General features: G+C 42.3%; 1 protein-coding gene across 4 annotated transcripts in view; it reads left to right on the top strand.

Annotated features, from left to right (window-relative positions):
- Frmd4b (FERM domain containing 4B) overlaps positions 1 to 14242 on the top strand; it is a 232878-nt gene that overhangs the window by 135554 nt on the left and 83082 nt on the right. The window lies entirely within an intron of this gene.

Genomic DNA, 14242 nt, shown 5'->3' with positions numbered 1-14242 from the left:
ATCCAGGAGAGTCTGGAAGAGAGATAAAGATTTTTCATTTCTGTTTACTGCAAAGCAAACTCACACATTCACAATTTAGCACCGCTCGGGCATTCGATGAACTGCTGGTGACTATTCAGGAAATAAATCTGAAGAGCTGACGGCCAACATTTCTTACTTCCTAAGAAGTCAAGAGATAACTTAAGTGGCCAGGTGTGCTGGTATGTGCCTGTAACCGTAGTACTTGGGACATAAAAGCAGGAGGTTCAAGAGTTCAAAACCAGCCTCTGGTCCACACTGAATTCAAGGCTGCCCTGGGCTTCATGAGATGTCTCAGAAAAGATATAAACAATCATGTAGAGTTTTCTAGAAGAAAAAAAATACAAGACAATATCTATGCATTTACACTTACCATAATGTATGCTTTCTAGGGATTATTAATAACACCTTGCTCTGGTCAACTATAATTATAGTTGTCATCAAAAGATGAATGAGAGAGATTAATTCTGCTCTTATCTTGTTTGGAGATGCTTCTTTGTGTAGTTGGCAGCTGTTAATTGCTGAGTTCTATAAATGATCAAAGTGCTAAGAATAACTGACTATTGATGCTCAACTCTAAATGGGACATCGGTATCAACTGCAGGAAGGCTCAGGACATATATATATATACATATATAAAAAATTGCTTCCTTTTCATATAGGGTCTCACCATATAGCCCTGGATGGCCTGAAATTTGTTATATAAACCAGGCTAGCCTTTAATTCACAGAGATCTAGTTACCTCTGCTTGGGGTTAAAGGCATACACCACCACTCTCCGCACTAAAATTATTCTTTAAAATGATTAATAATAGTTTTTGTAGAAAGAAGAATTGCATTGCCAGTCTAAGTCTTTAAATCAAATGTCCATGGGTTTTCCTGTAATATTTTAGATGTTAATTAAAGATCAGTTGTCACCTTATAGAAAGCTAGTATGGGCTTAGGATAAATAGGTCTATTGATTGAGTGCTTGGCTGGCATACACTGGGTCCCATACACTGCACTTCACAAACCAGGCTTTGGCACATAGGAATGTATTTGCAGCACTAAAGAGGTAGAGGCAGGAGAATTGGAAGCTCAAGGTCATGCTCAGCTATGCAATTAGTTTGGGATTAATTTGGGATACCCAATACCTGATCTCAAAACAAAAGGAAATGAGAGCTATTATTTGTTTATTTGAGACAAGGTCTGATTATGTAGCTCAGGCTAGCCTCCACTATATAATCCTGCCTCAGCCTCCCAAGTGGTAGGATTACAAGTGTGTGCTAGCACAGCCAGCAGAAAGCAAGTCCTGTCTATGTTTTTTTTTTTTTTACGTGCATTGTTGTTTTGCCTGCGTGTATGTCTGTGCGAGAGTATTGCATCGTAGAGGTACAAGCAGTTGTAAGCTGCCATGTGGGTGCTGGGAATTGACCTTGGTCCTCTAGAAGAACGGTCAGTGCTTTTAATCACTGAGCTATCTCTCCAGCATCGGGAAGCAAGTTCTTTAGGCTTCAGTTTTGAAGTGTTCATGTGAAAACCAAACTCAGCCATGGCTGGACCTGCGAACATGAAAAAGCGTGTTCATCCAGCAGGATCTATTTGAAACCTGCTGTGTGCTGTGTTGGTGCATGGCCATTCATCTCTAGAGATACTCAGCGGATTTCTTAATAGTTCTTCTGACATCTTAAGTTCCAATTAAACATCAAGAAAGAGGAGATATTTTTCCTCATAGAAAGAAAATCTACCCTAGTCATCTTTTTGACATATCTCTACTTCCTGTATGGCTATCTCATTAAACACTGCACATGACGGGATGTTTCTGTTTGCTGGCCCTCATCCCCAGCTGCAGTTTGCAGTGTGAGAAAACACATCGCAAACCTTAGTATGATTTGACCATAACCTTGACCTCTTCTCTGAGGTGAGGTTTCAGTGTGAGGGCTACTTTGGGCCTGTGCTAGCTCTGTGGTTTAAAATGGTGCCTAACCTCCCCCACTGAGAGCTCTCTCAGGACAGCAAGGATGAGGTTACGGTGTCAGTTCTCATCATGTGACCTGTGAATACCTCTGTCATGTTTACACCAAATATTTATTATTACTCAAACAGGGGGAGGGAGCACGGTGTGGCAAAGCATGTCTTCAATTCCTGTACTGGGGAGGCAGAGGCAGGCAGAGCTCCGTGAGTTTCAAAGCCAAGCTGGTGCACACAGGGTTATGTAGTGAAACCCAGCCCCATCACCACAGTAAAAAGAAAAATGTTTATTTTTGTTTCTATATGTTTATATGATGTGTGTATGTATATATGTATGCGTTTATGTGTGAAGACACACATGAATATCAATCCTTAGCCTCTATTTTGTTTGAGGTGAGGTCTCACATTGTTTGTGACTGTAGTGTTTACTCCTGGTCTGGTGGCCCTGGAGTTTCCAGGGAATTTTACTGTCTGTCTCCCTTCTCACCTTAGGAGTATTGAAATTCCAGACACTCATCAACATGTCTGGTTTACCCACGTACTCTGTGGCGATCATGTTTGCACAGCAAGTTCTTTCTGCTGCTGAGCCAACTCCCTGGCTCCCCGAACATTCATTATTAATGAGTAGACTCGTGGATCCTTGCCCCTTTCCAGCCACGGACTCAGAATGTGGAAGGAGTGAAAATTCAGCCCCCTTAAACAAGCTTTTCAGTGGATCTTTTGAACATGTAAATGGAAAAGCTCCTGGGCTTTGGGTATGTTCAGCCTGCAGAATGAATAACGTGTTTAAAACTGGCTTTAAGAAATGTGAATCCAGACCAGACACAGGAGTCTAGGAATATATATATATATATCCTTTCTCAATTCTGTTCCTCACTTTTATTTGGTGAGGTTCCTTTGAAATTTTACATTAAGAATGCACAAAAATCAGGCTGGAAAAATGGCTCAGTAGTTAAGAGCACTGACTGCCCTTTCGGAGGTCCTGAGTTCAATTCCCAGCAGCCATATTGTGCCTCACAATGATCTGTACTGGGATCCAATGCCCGTTTCTGGGATGTCTAAAGACAGTGACAGTGTACTCATATACATAAATAAATCTTTTAAAAATGTACAAAATCCTTATAATAAATATGGTAGCAGAGACCTATAATCTAAGCACTTGGGAGGCAGAAGTACTAGGTAGAAGACTCAACGTGGGTTTGTGCAGGGCTGAGCCTGAGTTACAGAGTGAGTGACAGGTCAGCTCAGGGTAGAGTGAGACATTGACTTAAAAAACAACGAATTAAGAATGTGTGAGTTTCATTTCCTTCCTAATGGGAAAGAGCCCCTTTGGTGCTCAGGCCATTGGGGACTCAGAGCATTTCATTGAATTTGATCTCCGAGGTAGCTCAGGAAGGAGTCTTTGGATGAAGAAAAGCAAAGACCAGATAGGTACGTTAATGACTAGTAAGGTGGCAACAGTGTCCTTAGAGTTAGGCCAGCAGCAGACCCAGCCTTTAAAAGCGTCTCTCACTTATCTCCATTCTGTTTCAGTCAGTGTTCTTGGAAAATCAAAGTGCCCTTAATAACTTATGACTTGGGATATTACCCTCACTGCTTAGAGTAGAGCAGGTCATAGCAGTCACCAGCAGGGCTTAGCTGTAATTCTATCCACATCTTTTGTAAGCACTCAGGTTTTCTGTTTTTGATTTTATGTTAGTTCTGATGCTGGCCCCATTAGCTAAGATCTCTTATAATTCCTGCATTACATTGGGGGATCCTGAGGCACAGAAGTTACATAATCTTCACAGTGCCACATAGTTGGTAGTTTCATATCTACTTCTTTTTTTCAGTGTGTGTGTATGTGTGTGTGTGTGTATTTAGTGGATATTGCCAACAGTGTATGTGTAGAAATCAGGAAACAGCTCTATGAGTTTGTTCTCTCCTCCCACTGTGGTTCCTGGATTGAACTCGGGTCATAAGGTTTGCATGGCAAGTGCCTTTACCTGATGAACTGAATCATCAGCCCCATACCCTGCTTCAGAATGGAGAACTACTTACCTCAGGATAGTCCTGTGGCATCCTTAATTTGGGCTTTCTTTTTCCCTTATTTCCAAACTTTGTACATGCTGATATTCTTAACCCAGGGAGGTTCATAAAATGCCTCTGTACATGATGCCTTCCACAAACAGGGCTAGGGGATGAGGTATCTCTTCTGGAAAGACCTTTCAGAAGTACATTAGCCTTTGTGTTGAACAGAGAAACAGTCCAAGGCACTGAGAAACTGTCCTTCCCCTGAGTCATGACTGAACTGGGAGCCCTCGAACGTGTTGAGCTTCCCTGGTGAGACTCCATCACCACACCTCACCTTCGAAAAGCAGCCTCCTGTGCCCGCTGGTGCTGGTATAGAAATGCTGAAACCGACACAGACAAACTGTGGGACTTGCTCGTGTGCCAGCTGAGGTCCACACGGAGAAACCAAAGGAAACAGGACTGGATGCCCTCCGGAAGGCTTTCATGACCACATCCAAAGTATCTCAAGCCTTTTTAATAATCAATGACCTAAACTGAGTCTTGGCAAATTATGATAGCATTGGGCTGTCTTCACTCTTTGTGTGTGTGTAAAATTATGATAAGTAACTAGTAACTTCTCTCTTTGTAAATCGATGATCTCCTGGGGAAACAAGAAAAAAAAACAGACAGGAAATAAGAACAAGGAAGTCCATCAATTGTTCTCTGGTACCGATCAGGTACAGATACGACAGTGACTTCCCTTCAGAAAATCAGGAAGAGAGCGTCAATGTGCTAGAGTTCATGTTGTTGACTGCCTCCTGAATACCGAGGCAGTAAAGCTTAGTCCCCAGGATGATGAGGTTGAGAAGTCGTGGCATCCAGTGAGAGGCTCGGAGAGAATTATTAGACATGTCGATGATGGGGATCAAGACCCCAGAACCCTCATCTCTTGCTGTGCTTCCTGACCAATAAGTGAGCGGCTTAGTAGTCTGTCACACAATTTTCCACACTGTATAGCCGTGTTAGTGTTTCAGCTATGTGTGGCCTGAAACATCTGAAATCATGAGCCAAAATAAACCTTTTCTATCTATGTAACTATATATGCCTGTCTGTCTGTCTGTCTGTCTGTCTGTCTGTCTATCTATCTATCTATCTATCTATCTATCTGTCTATCTATCTATTCATCCATCTATATGTGTGTGTGTGTGTGTGCACGTGCACGCACGCATATACACGCATGTGCACAGAATCTAGAAGTCAAATTTGGTCAAACTTGGGTGTCATTCCTCCTTCCTCATTTTTTGAGACAGTGTCAGTGTTCTGAATCTCATGGGTCACACTACAGGATGAAATAAGGTCTTGCTGGCAGCAGAGAGATCCAGCCTTTGAATGAATGTTGGTTGACAGTTGCACAAAAGCATCTTTATTGATTGGTACACAAAAGTTATTTGGGGGAGGGGAATCAAATTCGTCATACCAAAGCCCCTGATCTAATCTATATGTTTCCTGAAGGAAGCCGCCACACCCCCTGCAACTTAAGTCCTTGATGTGCACTGTTTGCAGTACTTAATAATGGAAGACATTCCAAGTCTGCCAGGACTGTCTTGAGACCAAAGTCATACAAAGGTTGTAAAGCTCATTCAGAAAAATCAACTCTATAGATAACAGAAATCGACCATTGTTCTCTATGTCAATTTCTTCAAGGTCAAAGTACTTCTAGAAAACAGCTACCACATTGTGATATCTACCCTAGATAGAATGATTCTACTAGATTTCCTGCTACAAGGCCCAGTCTCTCAGTGGCCTGGAGTTCACCAAGTAGGCTAGACTGGCTGACAAGTGAGCCCTAGGAACGTCTGACTCCTCCATGCTAGCAGATGCATGACGTCACACCCAGCTTGTTTTCATGTGAATGCTGGGGTTTGAACTTGGATCTCTATGCATGCGTTTTTGATCAGCAAATATTTTATCCATTGAGCAATCTCCTGGCCCCTTTTCTCTTCCTTGAATTTATTGTGGAGATGGAAAGCTGATTAGCATACAGCTCTGTTCTGCTGAGAGTTTATCAAATAGCAAGCACTTAACGGTTTAGCACACTTAATGAGGATGTGCTTATCACTACTTTAATAAAGGAGGAAGTGGAGGCATGGATAGATGAAATAATTTGACAAACGTTAAATAGCTCATTAATGGACTGACCAGTCCTGGGGAGATTGATTCCAGAAAGCATACTATTTATCTTTCAGGATTTTTTCCAGTAGAACAAATATTGTGCTCTATGAAGGATTAGGGCCTCTGATGAGCATTGTCTTCATTATTATAGCTCTTATACTTTCCGAAGTCTAAAAGGTCTGTCTTCAGGGAGTTTTGTTCACAGTAGAAGACACAGTATTTCCTTCAAGTTCCAGGGATCTTGCAGAAACTGGATATTTCTGTGACCTCAGATAATCCTTTATTCTTTCCTTGAATAATAATATAAAAAAAAATAGTTTGAGACATTTTCTTAAATGTAGCGTTGGGATTTTGTAATTAACACACACATATTGCCCTTCAAAAAAAAAATCAAGCCCTATTTGGATGGGGAGTGAGGGAGAAAGACCAGCAGATAAAGGTGTTTGTTATGGTGACCTGAGTATAGTCCCTGGAACCCGCATACTGGTGGAAGGAATGATTCAAGTATACAAAATTATCCTCTGAGCTCACAATTGTGCCCTGGCACACACCCCATGGACACATGTACACACGCATAGATACTAATGAACAGTTTTTAAAACCTATTTGATAAGGGATTAGGAGGTAGTTCAGTGTTAGAATACTTATATAGCATATCCAAGACTTGGGGATCAGATTCCCAACACATTTTCTTTCAGGCCAATATGAGTTTAAGACAGAGTGTTGGGCTTAGTGGCACACAGCTATGATCCTGGCACTCGGGAGGTAGAGGCAGGAGGATAACACATCACAGCCCATCACAACAACATAGTGAAACCTTTTGTCACAAAAGACACTGGAACTGAGGAGATGCAGGGAGATAAGGACACCTGCTGTCAAGCTGAGGACCTCAGCTCTGTCCCTGGATCCACATGGGGAAAGAAGAGACTCCTGTTAGACGTCTTCTGTCATGCAAGCATGCTCCCACCCATGTAGCATACACAATAAACGTAGTATAAAACTTAAAGACACTCAGTGTGATACCACTTCCATGGGAATGCCATGGCTAAAACCTAGATGTGTTCTGACTATTTGTTGTTGCTGTTTTCAAAGTGTCTTTCTTATTTATTTTTAATTGTCTTGCAAAGTACTGGCTTCATTATGGTGTTTTTATATATATATGTATATATATATATATATACATATGTGTGTGTGTGTGTGTGTGTGTTTAGTACTGGCTTCATTATGGCATTTTCATATATATATATATGTATATTTGCTATTATTCTTTGATCTTATTCGTCGTCCCTATTCCTTACTGTGGGCCCTACCCCCATGTTTTTTTAAACTAAGTATCTTTGAAGTCAGTCAAGAGACTCTGAGCTAGGTGCCATGCCTTCCAATCCCTCCTGCCCATGGGCGAAGTAGAAGACAGGCTGCCAACACAGAGGACACAGAGGCACAGCCAGTTAGGCCTCCTGGATATCACTGCACACCCTTTACTTTCCCAATACCTACTCATATCTCTGCACTTTAAACAAATGTGGAAATGTGGGTGAGCCAGATGTTAGCAACCCAATTAAATAAATGAGTTCTTGCAAGAACAAGCAATCATGTTTATTTTTGTCTTTCCTCTTACCCCACTTCTTGACCCAGACTTCATGTGGCTTGCTCTTTCGTTAGCAGACTTGAGATGCCTCAGCCTTGAATCCTAAATTTCATTTTCACCATACTCAGGGTAACAGTGTGTTGCACAATGTCCTCACGATCTCCGTGCCATTTGCATGGAAGCGCATCAAAGCGTGTGACTCTGGAGGCCTCTAAGCTCTCTTACAAGCCAGGCTTCCTTGGAAGGTCGTTTGGCCACTTGCATTAAGATGAGAAATCCATCTTTCCAAGGCTGACTGACTCTGTGCAACAACAGGCTTTACTGAAAAACAAAAAGAAAACTGAGCTTGGTGGTGCACACCTTTGATCTCAGCACTTGGGAAGCAGAAGTAGGCAATCTCTGAACTCAAGGGCAGCTTGAGCTACAGAGTAGGTTCCAGGACAGCCATGGCTACATAGATTGGAGAAACAACAACAAAAACAAACAGCCTTCTCAAAAACACACTTTGTATACTTGTATTTTGAGGTGCTGTGTAGCCCAGGCTGGCATTCAACTTCTGATCTTCCTGACACAGTCTCCCAAGTGCTAACATGACAGTAATGTGAAGCCATGCCCAGTTTCTGCATAAATTTTCTTCCTCTTCCTCCTCTTCCTCCTTCTTCTCTTCCTCCTCTTCCTTCTCTTCTTCCTCCTCCTCCTCTTCTTCTTCCTCTTCAACCTCTTCTTCCTTCTGTTCCTTTCTCCTGTTTCTTCTTCCTCCTCTTCCTTCTCTTATTCCTTCCTCCTCCTCTTGTTTCTTCTTCCTTCTCCTCATCTTCTTCCTTCTCTTTTCCCTTCTCCTCCTCCTTCTCCTTCTCCTCCTTCTCCTCTTTCTCTCCTTCTTCCTTCTCCTTCTCCTCCTGCTCCTTTCCTCTTCTGTGTGCAAAGGATCTAATCCAGGTTCTCATGCTTGCACAGTAAACACTTTAACAACTGAGTCATCTCCCCAGTGCCTATATAGGTTGAAATCAGAAAGACAGATATAAATAGAAAGAATAAAGATAGATGTAAAGAATCAGGATAGTCATTAAATGTTTTAATGTGTATCAAAAGAATACAAAGTTTCTGACTACTTTCCATCTAAAAACATTTTCTCACCCTTCTTTCTAGACAAACACAGTGAAAGTTGAGATTTTTGTTTAAATGATCTAGAAAAGCAAAGGCAGCTGGTATAACTTTATCCCTCTTGTTAAATGTGTTAGTTGTTGAAGGGCTGCATGGTGGTCCGGTAGAGTTTGAACCCTGGACTTAGATAACTTGAGTTCAGCAACATGGCCTTGGCACTAAACTGGCCATGCCATTTACATTTTTAAGTCTCTGTTGTTGGCCATAGAGAGGTGATAGTAACAGTTTCTTCCTCAATGGATAAGTTATATGTGAAATATATAGAAGTGTCTAGCCAGGCATCGTCTGACAGTGTGTATTTTTGCTGCTGTTACTGTAGTAGTTTCTCCTTTCTCTCCCAGTGAATACCTGAAGCTGAACCAATTCTTACATGTACTAGTTTTGCTTATATATACATACCTTCAATGTTTATTTATTAATCAGGAATAGTATAAGAGTAACAATAGTAATTAATCATAAAATAATGCAATTGTAAAATATGCTATAAAGCTGGGCTGCGGTGGCATATACCTTTAATGTCAGCACTCAGGAGACAGAGGAAGGTGGATCTCTGAGTTCAAGGCCACCTTCAGAGTGAGTTCCCAGACGGCAAAGACTACACAGCAGACAGAATTGGCCTGTGTAGAAAGGCTTTTGTTAGAGTAAGGAATACACAGAAAGGCACACAAGAAAAGCAGAGAGAGAACATAAGAACCCAAAATTCAGTCTCTTTTCAAGGGATGCTGTTCTTAAGGGTCTTTGAGGGGAGCTTTTTTTTTTTTTTTGGTTTTGGTTTGTCAAGACACAGTTTTTCATGTAGCCCTGGATGTCCTAGAACTCACTCTATAGATCAAGCTAGCCTCGAACTCAGAGATTTACCTCCCTCTGCCTCTCAAGTGCCAGTATTAAATACATGTGCCACTATTGCCCTGAGGAGGAAGTTCTTTCTTAAACTAGAGTTGGCCAATTTGAACGAAGATAAAGTATCTAATAGGCCCTCAAGATTGCTGTAAGCATATCCTGATCCAGCCTTGAACAGCTCAGGCTGGTTCATTAACAAGGTGGCCCTACTGGTAGGAGTAAAACCCAGCTGGGCCTTTTCTTTAAGTTAACAGACTTTTGTCTTATAGGTCCAGAGGTGGAGGAATAAGCCAGCCATCTTAGAAGTTCACCATCTTATCTAGTCATGGCCTCTCTCTCTGTCTGCCTGTCTATCAGGGGCTCTGTCTAACTCCCACCCCATCACTTCCATTGAATGCTTTTCTCTCTTTCATTTCTCCTCTTGCTCCTGAGTCCTGACCTGGAAGCAATTTCTCCCATTTCCTCTCCACAACTTCCCTGATTTCCTCCAGGGCATTCTTTGTTTCTGACTTCAGGCAACAGCAGTCTGTTGCTATGGGGTACCATCGGACATTTCAGCACATCTATGTAACGCAATTAGGTCAGAATTAAGTGGCCATCGTTTCAGCCTTATGAAAGCCTTTATGATAAGAACACTCTAAATTCCCTTTAAGAGCTATCATGAAGTAGTCAATTACATTTTCTTAATCATACATATCTTCCTATGCTATACAGTAGAAGTCATTCCTGCGACCAGTCTGTATCCCTTAGTCAAACTTACTCCATTCCTTGCTGCCCCCTTCTCTGGCAACAGCTGTTCTACCACTGTTATCCATTTCTCAAGTTATCATCACCATCATCATCATCATCATCATCATCATCATCATCAGTTGTTATTCTTACTAGGGCTTCACTTCGGGTGCGTGCTAACCCAGTGCTTCACTACTAAACTACTCCCAGCCCCTCTTACATCCACTTTTGAGGTCCAGTTTCATCTTTAGTCCCCCACTGCTGGTGCATAGACAAACATCCATAACAGGCCCTCAGTAATTATGTATCAATTGAATCTATGCATTGATGTAACTTATACTAGAAAATAAATGGATCAGTCTTTACAAATTGGGCCTGTGAAAGGATCAGGTCAAACTGAAAAGGAATTCTGAGTTGCAACCATTAAATTAGTCATTTTCAGCTTTCAATCTTACTTCATTTTCACTACCAAACAGTGGCCTATTGTGCCTAAATTCAATTTTCCAGGGTTGATATTATACTGGGAACCTGGAAATCCAATACACTGAAGTCATGGGAATACAGATTTAGTAGTACATCCTACTGAGGTGTGGGCCAGGAGTCTTGGTGTGTCCGCCATGCCTCTTGAGGAGGCTGCACTCACTGACGATCCCCTTTTGGAAACATTTGGGAGAAGTGTAAAACCAGCCAGAGGGCTGCTTCCACTCTTAGAGTCAGGAATGTATCTCTGTGGAATAAGCAGTCAGCTTCCGATGGCTCCAGGGTGGATGGAGGTTGAGCATTTAGTCAAACAGAGTCCATTAGGTATGGAACCTCATCTTAACCAAATCTTGTAAAATCTTCTCTACTCTGACCATACAGCTCAGCTGCCCTGACTGGAATTGGCTTCCACTTATTTTGTCATAAGACCCAAAGTTACCACATGGCCACAGCAACTCAGGAATGGAAAGGAAAATAGAAAAAGGAGTCCATCAAAAGTCAGTGGCTTTGGGTATGTTAGTACACACTTCTAATGTTAGTACTCATGACTCTGAAGCAGATGTATCTCTGAGTTCGAGGCCAACCTGGTTCACATATTGATTTGGAGGCCAGCTAAAGCCACATACAGAGACTCTGGCTCCAAAGAAATGATAAAAGTCAGTGACTTGGTCATGAATAGTCAAAACCTACTTGTGTTTGAGATAGAACTGTTCTAACCAGAAAACATACTCAAAGGGCATGGTGACACATGTTTGCAACCCCAGCATTTCAGAGGTTAAGGAAGAAGGATTTCCAATTCTAGGCCAACATGGGGTTAGCCTTATCTCTGGAGGTGGGGGATAACAGGAAGGAAAATATTTGAATAATTTAGTATAGGTTTGTTTATAGCAAGGAGGCCTTATTTAAGTAGATGTTCATGGACTTTTGCTATCCTAACTGGTGGTGCTTTAAGAAAGGGGCCTTAGAGCTTAGGTGCTGGTGCCATGGGCAAAGAACTGACTGCACAAACACAAGGGCCTAAGTTCAGAACCCTTGAACTCGAGATAAGCTAGATGCAGTAGCCCATGACTGTAATCCCATCACCCCTAAGATGCATGGGAGGCAAAGATGAAGACTTATGTAGAAAGATGGGAACAAGAGACCCCATTTCAAAAGAAGGTAGAAGGCAAGGACCAACTCACATACATGATAAATACACAGCATGACCTATGTTCGTTTACATTCATTCTCTCTCTCTCTCTCTCTCTCTCTCTCTCTCTCTCTCTCTCCCTCTCCCTCTCTCTCTCTCTCTCTCTCTCACACACACACACACACACACACACACCACTGGAAGTAAGGAAGGAAAGGAAGGGAGGAAGAAAGAACAGGCATGGTGGCATACTCATGGCTTCAGGGTCACCCACCTATGCTACATAGTAATTTCAAGGCCAGTTTGGGTTGCATGACATCCTGCCACAAACAAAAAACCAACGCAGGGGTGGGTTTCCACTTGGCTTAACAGAACAGGAAGCATGTTCCTCTCTACCCCGGCCATGACTGTCAGTAAGCAGCACCCTTGTGGTTTCTGTGGGGTTAGTCTGTGGAGCTCAATAGCCAATACTGGATGGTTACGGAGACCCCGCTGAGTGTAGCATTTAACATTTGAGTGTTAACAAATGTGAATTTGTATGTGTAAGCCTCATTCTCAACCCATTTTAAGATTAAGAAGTATCTTCAAGGCTCAGTAGCAGAAACTGAATTTGGCAGGCAGGACAGCTGGGTGTGTTCATCTAACACCCAGCCAGGTAAACACAGTGTTTACCAGGTGAAGTCCTAAACCAAACATCAGAGCTGGTTTGAAGAGCAGCCAGTCCACCAGGAACAAAGAAATCTAATGTTGCATTTTAAAGGACTGTTGGAAGGTCTGTAATAAATACTTCACCTTTCCTTGTTTCATGTGGGTTTTGTGGGTTTTCCCTCTGTGTGTCTGACATTGAAACTGTGCTTGTTTGAAACGCTGTGCTCAGCCGCACGCTCCCTTCTGCAGCCTCAAGTGTGGGAATCAGAGTTCTCATAATAGAAGCTTGCGCGACACCTGCTATTTGGACCATAGTCCTCAGGGCCATTTCTCCTGAACTGTCATTTGTCTTTGCCACCTCCCTGAACTGGTGAAAGGAAATGTAATCCCACCCCCTTTTTAGAAGATATAAATCTGAAGCCCAGCAATGTAAAAGGATGTGGCCATAAAGCAGAAGACAGAATACCCTGTGGCAAATTAGCCAACCTGGTTTTCCCTCTCAAATATTAAACTATTTGTTCGCTGATACATTGCTGACCCAAGTAGGAACTCAAATACTTGCTGAATACATTGGAAAGAGCTTCTCACAACCCAGTTGAAAGACCTGTATTTCATAATAGTGAGATTTGATATGAACTATTCTAAACCATTTATACTCCATACTTATATTATATGGATACCATCATGACAGAAATGAGCTATACGAATTTCATTACAGTCAGATATAGTGACACATGCCTTCAGTCCCACCATATGGAAGGCAGGGATAGGCAGATCTTTGAGTTTGAGGCCAGCCATCTACAAAGGGAGTTCTAGGTTCCCTTTCTTTGTCCCCTGTGTAACCGTGCATCTCTGTGTCATGTTTTTGTCTGTTGGTTTGCTTTTGGCATTTTGGTTTGGGTTTTTTGAGACTGTGTCTCCCCAGGCCAAAATAGCTAAGAATTCATGTCCTTGATGATTCTCTGTACCAGGCAATAAATAAGGCACATAAGGTGTGCACTGTATTAGAAGGTGTGAATGGTCATCATATACAGTGTGCAGGTTAGGACGGAGGATGGAGTCGCTGTTGGAGAAGATGGAGAGAGGCTGTGGTGAGACTGGGAGTTCTGTTTGCTTCATGACTTTACAGTGAAGCATCAATACAAAGAACTAAGTGCATAGAACCTAAGTGCACAGCTCTGTGAGGTTCCATGAGTGTGGGACATGCTAGAGCAGCCAATGCCAGTGTCAGAGCAGAAGTCCTCAAGAAGCCCTCAGTGTGTTCCTTTCCAGTTATGAATCTTCTCCTAATTCAATCATTGTTAAGCAAAGTGACTTGTTTTGGCTGACCATGATCAAAAGGAGGAAGGGAATCAATCACAGGAGCTCCTCTCACTTTCTCCTGATTTAATCCAGGACTCCAGCTCATGGAATGTTTTATGTGCTGTTCAGAGGGATGGATGAGTAGCTGTGTGGGTGGGTGTGTGGGTGTGTGGGTGGATGGATGGATAGGTGAATGGATGGATGGATGGATGGATGGATGGATGGATGGAT

Source organism: Grammomys surdaster, unplaced genomic scaffold (assembly GCF_004785775.1).
Source record: "Grammomys surdaster isolate TR1022 unplaced genomic scaffold, NIH_TR_1.0 220, whole genome shotgun sequence".
NCBI classification, from domain to species: Eukaryota; Metazoa; Chordata; class Mammalia; order Rodentia; family Muridae; genus Grammomys; species Grammomys surdaster.
The sequence above is the reverse complement of the archived record's forward strand: the minus strand, read 5'-3'. Positions and strand labels throughout refer to the sequence as shown.